Consider the following 13,932-nt stretch of genomic DNA (forward strand, 5'->3'; position numbering starts at 1 on the left):
GGGTCGACAAATTTTGATTTGAAAAGGGGAGGGATGGGTAGGTCGGGCAATTTAGCAATCATTCTCCTATCGAATACCACCGCAGGATGCGAGGAACGTGGCATCATTCCCAACACGGTGCACCACTATGGTTTGCGACCAGGTTTTTCGTATTATAGCCTGACAACCCCAGCTTGTAACAAGACAGGGGTACTCCATTCCACCACATGGAGCACACAACCCAGTTACCCTGTGGGTAGAGCGCCTTAGCCACCGACCAGGGTTCTGAGCACTATTTTGTCGCCTTTTACGACAAGCTAAGAACTGCTGCAGGCCTATTCTTTTGACTCCCGGACCTGCACCGGGCTAAGTAAAACTGAATGAGAAGCTCAATATAAAAATATAATAAGCCATCATTTTCGGAAAGACTAATCCTGTACACCGGCTTGTTTGTTTGCTGGGGTTTAACGCCCGAGCAGCAATATTTCAGCTATATTCAGGCGATGATCATGAAAGGGATGATGAAATGAACATGAAATGAAAGAAAAGGGATTGGACACAAGGATAATAGGGGAGACTAATTTAGATTGCCACTAGAAAAAGGGGTGATGGGTAGGCTCGGGCAATTTAGCCTCCTGTGGCGGAGCCCTATGGTTCCTACTCCGGGAGAATACCACAGTAAGGTCTTTAACATGCGAGGAACGTGGCATTTTTCCCAACACGGTGCACCACTATGGTTTGCGGTCAGGTTTTCCGTATTTTAGCCTGACAACCCCAGCATGTAGTACGCAAGGGGTACCACATTCCACCACCTGGGGCACACAACCCAGTTGCTCTGTGGGCAGAGCGCCCTAGCCCCGGCTAGGGTTCTGAGCACTATTTAGTCGCCTTTACGACAATCTTAACGCTGCTGCAGGCCTATCCTTTTGACACCCGAACCTGCACGGGGCTGCAAAAATGTGTCACAAGAACTTAACACATGAGCAATTGTACGTCCAAGTAACGTAATATATTACTACTTATCAAAACTAACCTATATAATTTTAAGTTTACGTTAATGGTAATTGTTAAAGAAAAATGAAAATAAGGTAAAATTTCTTGTTTATATTTTTCTGCTAAAGTTTCTAAAGAAAAATATATTCCTTTTTATCTTAACCAATAACTGACAATGAGAAAACTTCTACTAACATAAGTTAAATAGTAGTCAAGGGGACCAATATTCTAGCGGAAATCAAATGAATATAATGTACTTTAAAATCATATTTGTAATTTACTACAAAAGTGTATGAATATTGTTTACACGTATGAGTAATTTACCTCCATGCCGTCATTAAGCAGAAAAGTTAAAAATGTGGATTTTCATTATTATTTATTCAAGTAAAATTTGTGAAGAAGTTTTACGATCATTGTACAATTAGCATAATGATTTCAAAAGCTATATTTTCTCAGCTTTGCAATAGTATGCAATTTTAAGTTGTCATTTGTTCTGGGTTTCACAGTGCAACTTTGCGTTTTTTTTAACATGTTGATTGATTGATTGTTGGGGTTTAACGCCCGAGCAGCAATATTTCGGCTATATTCAGACGATGAACATGAAATGGATGATAAAATGAACATGAAATGATGATGAAATGAAAAATGGGGTGGGACACAAGGATAATGGGGTCAACAAATTTTTATTGCCACTGGAAAAAGGCGGGATGGGTAGGGTCGGGCAATTTAGCATTATGTGGCGGAGCCCTATGGTTCCTACTCCGGGAGAATCTTTAACATGCGAGGAACGTGGCATCTTTCCCAACACGGTGCACCACTATGGTTTACAGTCAGGTTTTCCGTATTATAGCCTGACAACCCCAGCATGTAACACGCCAGGGGTACCCCATTCCACCACCTGGGGCACACATCCCAGTTGCTCTGTGGGCAGAGCGCCTAGCCCCCGGCTAGGTTTTTGATCACTATTTAGTCACCTTTTACGACAAGCTTAGTGTTACATATTCATTATGTCCGAGTTATCTTATAAAAATCTTGAAATCTTAAATCTTGCAATAGCTCACACAGCCTGTGGCCACGTGAGCTAAAATACATACACATTCACCATGTTTACATCATCAAAATAAAAACTCTTAACAAATGACATCATATCAAGCATACATACTTGAATCATGTCTTGTAAATGAGTGTACTACACCAACTGGGAAACAAATGCAGAGGGAGAAAATTACAACTTTCAACTAATTAATTTCAATTTATAGGGATAGTTGTAATTTTCTCCTCGATTAAAACGAACATGAAATGATGATGATGATGATGATGATGGAATGAAAAAAAAAGGATAATAGTAGGTATGACACATATTTTTTTTAATCATATATGGGCTTATTTTAAATATACTCACACTTAAGATTCCTTATAAAAGAAAACAAAATGGTGTTTGGATAATGAAAGAGTAATCAAGGGAACCAAGGTTATAGCGATAATCAAAATAATGTAATCCAGGGACAAAACCAGACATGGAAAACTGACATACACAACAAAGAACATAAAGTAACTAAAATTATACATTCAAAGTAACAAAAGTAAATGAGCAACTCGGACTCCACTAAAAACTGGGAGCATGGACCAGGTGCACCGGTAGGGTAAGCGTCCTCTGCTTTTCTAGAAACACCCGCCGAATTGCTCATAAAAAGTCAAGTCCGGGGTAGACAAACGAGGGAAGGAAAGCTATGACCCGTTGAATAAATCAGTTTTCATGGTGCTGATGGATACATCATAACGATCCACGAGTTCATGGTAACGACCATAAAACTTCTGTAGTGATGACTTCAATCTTGTAGCAACATAACCCTGTTCCAGAAGCCTATTTGTTAGGGTTCTAGCGCGATACAAAAAGTCTGCGTAGTTTCGGCAAGCTCTGGCATAACGTATGAGTTGTGATATGAACACTCCATACGCAGGAGCCGAAGGGATGTTGCCACAGATGAAAGGAAAGTTGACAATTCTGAATGAAAAGTCATCACGTTTGTCGTAAAGTTTGGTCAATAGTTTTCCTTTACCATCAATTTCTAAGTGTAGGTCAAGATATGAGGCTGACTTCACAGTGTCTGTAGTATCCTTTATCTGAAGTTCTTTTCGGGTAGATGCGATGTATCAAATCCCCGAAATTAGGATTGTTTGAAGATAATACGTCATCTATATAGCGGCAACTGAGATTAAAGGATCTAGCCAAACGATATTCTTCCTTTCTGATCAGATCAGCTATTAAATCAGCCTCATAAGAGTGAAGGAATAGGTCAGCAAGTAAAGGATCACAATTTGTTCCCATTGGAAATGCCGACCGTTTGTTGAAAAACACGTCCACCACACTGGACAGATATGTTGTCAATTAAAAATTCTAGCATTTTGTGAACATCTTCCTCTGTATATTTGGAAGATAATTTGGAATTATTTCTTACAAAGTATGAGGAATCTCTATCAAGAACTATATATTTGTATCTAGGTGTACCATCTTTTTTGGAAAAACAACGATGTATAATGTTTTGAAGTCGGGATTTTAACTGAGTATGGGGAATAGAAGTATACAGTGTTGAAAAATCATAGGTTTTAATGCTATTATATTCAGATAATAGTATTGAACTGATTGTCTCCAAAAGATCTTTCGAATTTTTCAGGATCCACATTGAATTAATATCACTACGGGAGTAACAAGTGTTGTGGTAGGACTGTAGACCCTCTTTGACAGTTGTGAGTATAGAAGTTAAAAGTTTTGAAAGAGGTTTGGTGGTACATTTTGCAGATCCGGCTATGAAACGATGTTTGTATGGATTCTTGTGGAGTTTAGGAATCCAGTACATAGACGGTAAATCACAATCATCGTCCTTGGTAAAGAGACCAAAAGAGGATAGCACAGATTTATGGTTTTCCACAATCTCTTCTTTGGAGAGAGTGGTAGCAGTGTAGGTCTTATCACTGTTATTATTTTCTACGTCTACCTCTGATAATAAACATAGGATATAAAACGTTTTGCAGACAAAAACAATGTTGTTTTGGGCTTTTTCTGCTGGTACGACATTATATTTGTCATGTATAGTAGACAATGTTTTTGCTACATCGTGGTCTTTGAAAACTGATGTAGCCTTGGCACTCATTGACCTACTTAAAACTTTCATTCGTTTCAAAATTAAAGACCTCACGGCCTTTAACCACTCTGACAGAGAATCAATGTATTCTTGTTCTCGTTTTATCCATTCTCTTGCATAGTCCTCGACGGCATCCAAAAGAACTTTAAAGTTATAATTCCAATTTATGGAGCGTGGTTCACGGTACTTGGGACCTTTAGAAAGGATATTACGCAGAGATTCGTTTTCGATAATGGTTAAATCTCCCGTAACGACGCGACCAGGGGGACCATATTTGAATGGAGAGGTTTTGCAAGAACAGTCAGGTGCTTTAGCCTTAAAGTCCTCAATCTCGAGGTTCTGCAATAGCCTTTTATAATTGAAAATTTTGGATGCGATGGGCGAAATATAGGAATATGTAATAATTGGTATGGATTTGTCTTTGAAATATGGGGGGATTTTGTTGGTAACGTTTTTGTGATGGAGTATGTTAGCCAAATTAATTGCATCTATACATTTGTTGACAAACGGTAGTGGAAGAAATGATCGTTTTTCTTCATCCTGACTTTTCACACAAACTGATTTTAAGAGTCTGTGGAAACCAATATCCAACATGATGACAACAAGTCTGTATAGTGATGACGTGGGGTCAGAAACAGGAGTGTCAAGACTTGTTTTGTAAAGGGAGTGTAGTAGAGTGAGAGGTATAGAATAAAGTTTGGTTCTAATGTGATGAAGTCCAAGAGGTTTCTGTATGAAAGGAAGGAGACCATCTATGGAGACATCATGTAACTTAGGTGACGTATAGTGGCGATGGCCATGACTCCTTTCCCGTCTTTGATTTTTGTCAAATGAATTCATCACATTTATGTTATTGTTATATTAGCTTGAAAGGTTTCCTATACTTTTGATGTTGTTGTTATATTAGCTTGAAAGGTTTCCTATACTTTTGATGTTGTCATTGCATCCGTAAGGTATCGCAGTACCTAGTCTGTGTATCCAGCACTCCTCTCTTTCCCTACAATAGTTTTTACTTAGAATGGGACTGTTCGTAGGATGGTAAATTTTTTCGAAAATACGAACTTTCATGGAGAGGATTGAATGATCTTGTTGATTTAAGTGTTGATAAATTGTCGGGAATTTGGTGGTGTTAATTCCCGAACGATGACCGCACATTCTTTTAGATTGGTCAAGCGGTTCAAAAGTTATGGCCAATCTGACCTGCCTAAATTACATTTTTTCAGATAGATTGTGAGATATAGTACAAAATTGCATAAATCACAGATTTTAAAGCCAAATATCTAAGAAATGTGGTATTCTATGCACCTGCAGTTACTTAAAGAGTACTCAAGGGAACCAAAGTTATAGCGGTAATCAAAAGAATGTAATCCAGGGACAAAGACCAGACATGGAAAACAGACATACACAACAAAGAACATAAAGTAACTAAAATTATACATACAAAGTAACAAAAGTAAATGAGCAACTCGGACTCCACTAAAAACTGGGAGCATGGACCAGGTGCACCGGTAGGGTAAGCATCCTCTGCTTTTCTATAAACACCCGCCGAGTTGCTCATAAAAAGTCAAGTCCGGGGTAGACAAACGAGGAAAGGAAAATAAATATTTGGTCTATTGGGTCTGAATTTTGTAGAATACTGAAGTTTCAAATTGTTGAGAGAAAATATTTTGTGAATATGACACTAAAATAACTGCTTTAGAGGCCTTTGGAAGATGTGTCCGGACAAAAAAAAAATGACCAAGTCCAACATGTTTTGTAATAAAAGGACAAATACAAAATTTGTTTGCTCGATTGATTGTTGGGGTTTAACGCCCGAGCAGCAACATTTCACCTATATTCAGACCAGAAAATTTGGTTGCAAAGATATCTTAATGGAACTTTACATACAAGGGTTTTTTTTTATTGGATGGCCTTTCACTTGAGAGTATGAATTTTTTGATAACTTGTCATCTTACAAGGTTTGTTACCATGGTAACCATTTTTCCCATGAAAATGACCGATTCCGACTTCATTATTCGCATTACGGTCTTGAAAATCTCCAAATTTGAAGTTATCTTAATGAAACTTTGCATACAGGGGTTTATTGGGATGGCCTTTCATTTGTGTACATCTTTTTTTTTAATTACTTGTCATTTAATATGAGTTCTGTTACCATGGCAACCATTTTCCCCGTGAAAATCAGGAAAATGACCGAGTCAAACTTCAATTTTCACTTTTCATCCTTATAAATTTCCAAATATGGGGATATATATATGAAACTTTGTACCTAAGAATATTTTAGGATAGTGTTTTATTTGCCAAGTACTTGAATTTTTATATCTTTCCTAAACGAGCTCTGTTAGCATGGCAACCACTTTCTAGAAAATATCTGACATTGTTTCTAGGTACATGTATATCTTGAACAGCCTCGTAGACATATTAAGTCAAACATGCTCAAAATATATATTAGTAGGAGCACATCTTCCATGTTTTTGTATGCAAAGTTAAAAAGGGTAAAACTGTCTTAAGTTCCAGGTTACACAATCTATAAATCATGAAAACTGTCTGAAGATCCAGGTTACACAATCTATAAATCATGAAAACTGTCTGAAGATCCAGGTTACACAATCTATAAATCATGAAAACTGTCTGAAGTTCCCGGTTACACAATATATAACTCATGAAAACTGTCTAAAGTTCCAGATTACACAATCTATGTAGTAACAATGTACCCTCAAACTGTTGGGAGCATTGGGAAGGACAAACAAACAGACATAACGAGTACTTGATGCAGGTACAAATGTAACTAAAGATATCAATACTGAACATATAAATATTTTAATCCAAGAAACAATAAGATTTTGTTTGTTTGTTTGTTGGGGTTTAACGTCCGAACAGCAATATTTCAGCTATATTCAGACGATGAACATGAAATGGATGATAAGATGAACATGAAATGAAAAAAAGGATGGGACACCAGGATAATAGGGTCGACAAATTTTGATTGCCACTGGAAAAAGGGGGGATGGGTAAGGTCGGGCAAATTAAGCCTCCTGTGGCGGAGCGCAAAGGTTCCTACTCCTATCGAATACCACAGCAGGGTTCTTTCACGTGCGAGGAACGTGGCATCTTTCCCAACACGGTGCACCACTATGGTTTGCGGTCAGGTTTTCCGTATTATAGCCTGACAACCCCAGCATGTAACACGCCACGGGTACCCCATTCCACCACCTGAGCCACACATCCCAGTTGCTCTGTGGGCAGAGCGCCTAGCCCCCGGTTAGGTTTCTGAGCACTATTTAATCGCCTTATACGACAAGCTTAGCGCTGCTGCAGGCCTATTCTTTTAACACCCGGACCTGCACGGGGCAAGAAACAATAAGAGAACCATCAACCGAAATAGAATAAATCTGAATAAATAGATGTCATACATACATATAATAAAGATTTTTTTACATTTAATTGGGAGACAGCAAATAAGTATGATGCAGATAGCAATTTGTTTTATATTGTTCTGTTATTCTTACTGAGTTGATTGATTGATTGATTGTTGGGGTTTAACGCCCGAGCAGCAATATTTCAGCTATATTCAGGCGATGAACATGAAGTGGATGATAAAATGAACATGAAAGGGATGATGAAATGAAAAATGGGATGGGACACAAGGATAATGGGGTCGAGAAATTTTGATTGCCACTGGAAAAAAGGGGGGATGGGTAGGGTCGGGCAATTTAACCTCCTTTGGCGGAGCCCTGTAGTTCATACTCCGGGAGAATACTACAGCAGGGTTCTTTAACGTGCGAGGAACGTGGTATCTTTCCCAACACGGTGCACCACTATGGTTTGCGGTCAGGCTTTCCGTATTATAGCCTGTCAACCCCAGCATACAACACGCCAGGGGTACCCCATTCCTTACTTAGTTGAAAATTGTTTTGGAAGTTAACTTGTTTTATATTGGTCATCATAATTTACATAATTCATTGTAGAAATGACTTTTTTATTCAGTTAATAATCTATAGATGGAGTGATCAAAGAATATAATGAAAAAGATTTAAATGATTGATTGATTGATTGTTGGGGTTTAACGCCCGAGCAGCAATATTTCAGCTATATTCAGGCAATGAACATGAAATGGATGATAAAATGAACATGAAATGATGATGATGAAATGAAAAGTGGGATGGAACACAAGGATAACAGGGTCGACAAATTTTGATTGCCACTAGAAATAGAGAGGGATAGGTCAGGCAATTTAGCCTTCTGTGGCGGAGCACAAAGGTTCCTACTCCGATCGAGTACCACAGCAGGGTTCTTTAACGTGCAGCAGACCTAAGCATAAAATAAGTGATACAAAATGCATCCTATTTCCTATATGATTGGCTGTCTTCTAAATATAAATATATATATGTATTAACATTGAACAATACTTTCTGGAGAATATATATCTACCAGTAAATTCAAAAATACCTTTGACAAAATGAATATGACGATTATCTATTTCATCCATGTCTGGTACAATCCAGTGCCTAAAACCTGGTGATGGTAAAATTTCAAAATGAAAAAATGATAAATTTTGTCTCTACTACTTGAATATCATTTTTCTGTGGCCAATTAAAACAATGACCATGTACATTTTTTCGACACATAAATTTTACATTACATGTTTGAGAACCATTTTCTACATCAATTATCTCCCCTGGATACCAATTATCCTCATTTGAGATAGCTACTCAAATTCCTTCTCTAAAATGTTTGGTTTATCTTATTTCAACACTTGTTCCAAAGTCGTTTTCAACTGATTAATAGTATTTTTCCAAGCAAAATCTGAATTGTCTATCTCTAAATTCAAGAAACGTTTGCAATAAAGTAACGCAACTTTTCTTTTTTGAGTTTCATAGATTTTACAGTTTTCAACAGACTTTCTATGTCACTAGTTAATTTGACAACTCCTCGCACGAGTCTCACTTTCTTTTCTATAGTATTCAATTCATTTGCCTCTTTTTTGTTGAGTTTGAAGTTTCTGGCGTTAAGTTTTTTCAAGACTGTTTTCCTTTCTTCCACCACATTTTTTTCATACTATATTTCCTTCATTTTTAAACACTTAGCACCTTTTTAATCTTTTAAATAACAACTTCCGACTTCCTGCAGTTTTCTTTTTCAACCATTTTACAGTTGTATTTCTTTTCAGTATAGATGAGTGGTGACGTAGTGTAGCATTTAGTTTTCGTTTTATAGAGAAATCCAAATCACCAAACAAGTTTTCCGCTGGAATATTGGTTAATTTACTATGCCTGGTCTTTTCCTTTAAATCACCATCAGACTCAGACCCATAAAATAGTTTGAAAGTAAGTTTTGCTTTATCATAGATGTCAATGTCAATTTGATGGGGTACTGCTCAAAGAGAGGTGCTATAGAATCTAAAGCAAAAATGTTGAATTCATCATCCTCAGACTAGTCCTTTCATCTATCCTGCAACGAAATAAAAATATAAAGGTCCAAATAGTGTTGCTATTAATTAAACATCAAAATGGATCAGCAAAGAGTACAGATACAATGGCAATGGCTGCAACTTGCGACATTATGTCAGAACAGTGAATATCTGCAATATTTATTTATTGATTGATTGTTGGCGTTTAACGCCAGAGAAGCAATATTTCAGCTATATTCAGACAATGAACATGAAATGATGATGAAATGAATAATAGGGTGGGCCACAAGGATTATAGGATCGACAAATTTTGATTGCCACTGGAAATAGGGAGAGGTGGATAAGGTCGGGCAATTTAGTCTGCTGTGGCGGAGCCCTATAGTTCCTACTCCGTGAATTTACCACAGAAGAGTTCATTTAACGTGCCATTTCCCAACACGGTGAACCACTATGGTTTGCGGTCAGGTTTTCCGTATTATAGCCTGACAACCACATTCCATCACCTAGGGCACACAACCAAGTTGATCTGTGGGCAGAGCGCCCTAGCCCCCGGCTTTGGTTCTCAGCACTATTTAGTCGCCTTTTACGACAAGCTTAGCGCTGCTGCGGGCCTATTCTTTTGACACAAGGACCTGCACGGTGCGTGTGATAAGAAGACGAGAAATTTTCTTTATAGCTTCCAAAGACAAACTTTTCTATAGCATGTCTTAAGCTTATTTCGTTTCTTGTCTGTTTGTATGTTGGGGTTTAACATCCGAGCAGCAATATTTGAGCAATATTCAGACTATGAACATAAAATGGATGATAAAATGAACATGAAATGATGACGAAATAAAAAAAAAGGATGGGACACAAGGATAAAAGGGTCGGCAAATTTTGATTGCCACTAGAAAAAGGGATAGGTAAGGGTGGCCTGTGGCGCAGCGCAAAGCTTCCTACTCCTATCGAATACCACAGCAGGGCTCTTTAACGTGCAAGGAACGTGACATCTTTCCCAGGGGTATCCCATTCTACCACCTGGGACACACATCCCAGTTGCTCTGTTGGCAGAGCGCCTAGTCCCCGGCTATGTTTCTAAGCACTATTTAGTCGCCTTTTACGACAAGTTAGCGCTGCTGCAGGCCTATCCTTTTGACACCCGGACCCGCACGGGGCATTGCTGATTGATTGATTGTTGGGGTTGAACGTCCAAGCAGCAATATTTCAGTCATATTCAGTCGATGAACTTTGAAATGGATGATAAAATGAACATGAAATAAAAAATGGGATGGGACACAAGGATGATAGCGTCGACATATTTCGATTGCCACAAGTCAAAAAGGAGGAATGGGTAGGCTCGGGCAATTTAGCCTCCTGTGGCGGAGCGCAAAGGTTCGTACTCCTATCGAATACCACAGCATGATTCTTTAACGTGCGAGGAACGTGATATCTTTCCCAACACGGTGCACCACTATGATTTGCGGTCAGGTTTTCCGTATTATAGCTTGACAACCCCAGCATGCAGCATGCCAGGGGTACCCCATTCCACCACCTGGGGCACACATCTCATTGCTCTGTGGGCAGAGCGCCTATCCCCTGGCTAGGTTTCTGAGCAATATATAGTCGCATTTTACGACAAGCTTAGCGCTGCTGCAGGCCTATTCTTTTAACACTCGGACCTGCACGGGATCGAAATATCGTAACTAGCAAAAGCGGACAACTTTTGGTAATACCGATCAGAAGTTTGTGGTTACATCGGACAAGGAATTCTTATTTGGGTATTATCGGACAGCAAACGAATTTTTAAAAAAAATTAACAATTCCTGAAACAGTGTTAAAACATTAGATATAATTCTACACGGACATGATTAAAACATTTCAATTTATGAATTATTTCTTTTGTATTTATTATATACATGTAGTTAATATTGTCTACATGTACATGTTTTGTTCAATAATTTCAATGTCTTTTTACTTCTTCACTTTTTGTTTTTTGCTCACAGATTTTGTTACGGTAGATATCTTTCTCTTTTGCTTTTCCTGTCGTTTTTGTTCTCGTTTAATTTTCTTTTTCGATCTGTCGATCAAGAAAGGACCGAACACGGTCTTATTGGTTTAAGTGTAAGCTTTTGACATCCGGACATACACGGGTCGCCCACAGAGCAACTGGGTTGTGTGCCCCAGGTGGTGGAATGGGTTACCCCTGGTGTGTTACATGCTGGGGTTGTCAGGCTATAATACGGAAAACCTGACCGCAAACCATAGTAGTGCAACGTGTTGGGAAAGATGCCACTTTCCTTGTACGTTAAAGATTTGTTTGTTTGTTTGTTAGGGTTTAACGTCCGAGCAGCAATATTTCAGCTATATTCAGACAATGAAAATGAAATTGGTGATAAAATGAACATGAAATAATGATTAAATGAAAAAGGGATGGGACACAAGGACACTGGGGGTCGACAAATTTTGATTGCCACTTGAAATAGGGAAATAGGGAGAGGTGGGTAGGGTCGGGCGATTTAGACTCCTGTGGCGGAGCCCTATGGTTCCTACTCCGGGAGAATACCACAGTAAGGTTCTTTAATGTGCGGGGAACGTGGCATCTTTCCCAACACGGTGCACCACTATGGTTTGCGGTCAGGTTTTCCATATTATAGCCTGACAACCCCAGCATGTAACACGCCAAGGGTACCCCATTCCACCACCTGGGGCACACATCCCCGCGTAGGGGTCTGAACACTATTTAGTCGCTTTTTACGACAAGCTTAGCGCTGCTGCAGGCCTATTCTTTTGATACCCGGACCTGCACGGGTACGTACGTTAAAGAACCCTTCTGTGATATTCTCCCGGTCTAGGAACCATAGGGCTCCGCCACAGGAGGCTAAATTGCCCGACCCTACCCACCTCTCCCTATTTCCAGTGGCAATGAAAATTTATCGACCCCATTATCCTTGTGTTCCATCCCATTTTTCATTTCATCATTTCATTTTCATTTTTTCATCCACTTCATGTTCTTCGCCAGAATATAGCTGAAATATTGCTGCTCGGGTGTTAAACACAAACAAAGAAACAAGCATTTAAATTGCAAAATAAATTCAAGGGTCTACACTGCACATTTGGCATCATATAGTACAAATTTCTTGCCGTATGGGAAACATTTATATTTAAGTAAAAATGACGAGATAAGCTTGCCCCGTGCAGGTCCGAGTGTCAAAAGAGTAGGCCTGCAGCAGCTCTAAGCTTGTCGTAAAAGGCGACTAAATAGTGTTTAGGAACCCTGCCGGGGGCGCTCTGCCCACAGAGCAACTGGGATTTATGCCCCAGGTGGTGAAATTGGGTACCCCTGGCGTGTTACATGCTGAGGTTATCAGGCTATAATACGAAAAGCCTGACCGCAAACCATAGTGGAGCACCGTGTTGGGAAAGATGCCACGTTCCTTGTACGTTAAAGTACCCTGCTGCGGTATTCGATAGGAGTACGAACCTTTGCGGTCCGCCACAGGAGGCTAAATTGCTCGACCCTACCCATCCCTCCCTTTTGTCTTGTGGCAATCAAAATTTGTTGACGCTATCATCCTTGTGTCCCATCCCATTTTTCATTTCATGTTCATCGTCTAAATATAGCTGAAATATTGCTGCTCGGACGTAAAACCCCAACAATCAATCAATCAATACGTAAGGCCGTAAAAATTAGGTACCGTATGTCTTTGATCACATTGTACCGCTAGCTTAAGGGGTAGACATAGGGTAAGGGACATAACTCATGAAATTAGAGAAATGTTTGTATCATATTCAATTTCACCAAAGCCTCTCAAGCTTTCGATTGAAGCAGAATAAAATGAATCCAAGTTAATTAAATGCTTACATAAAATTGATGTAAAATGCTTAATACAAACGTTCCAATGATTTTTAAGAGTTATGTCCCTTACCCTAAGTCTACCTCCTTAAGACAATAGATTTTATGGAATATATAGAACTTCGAACGTTTGAAATATGTAAAAATATATTTGACTTTTATATTAAAATTTCATGAAATGATCGTAAAGTGTTTATGTTGTTCTTTAATTGACTTTGGCATGTCTTTAGGGATAAAACATCTTTGCAACCACCTTCCTAGTTTTGTTGTCACTCTTACAGTGTTTTTTATTTGGAGGTAGTTTCGAATTCTTAATGCGCAGTCATTTCAATGATAAACATTTCTCAATATAATTGTGCGGTTTGTAACTTTTGGCTACGTGTAGCAATCATGTTTTTTTTTTCAATTCTTCAAAAATATATTTTTATTGGGATTACAAAAATATCATTAAAATAGATTTTTTTTGCAAATTTTGTAAGAATTTACATGTGTTAAAAGAAGTAATATCTTGCCAACAGCATCAGAACAAAACTCAATGAAAATGTGGACAATCAGTATTTATGGATTCTGTAGCCCGA

This window comes from Perna viridis, chromosome 9 (assembly GCF_037379345.1).
Source record: "Perna viridis isolate PV_CMFRI_1.1 ecotype Kerala chromosome 9, ASM3737934v1, whole genome shotgun sequence".
Taxonomy (NCBI): Eukaryota; Metazoa; Mollusca; class Bivalvia; order Mytilida; family Mytilidae; genus Perna; species Perna viridis.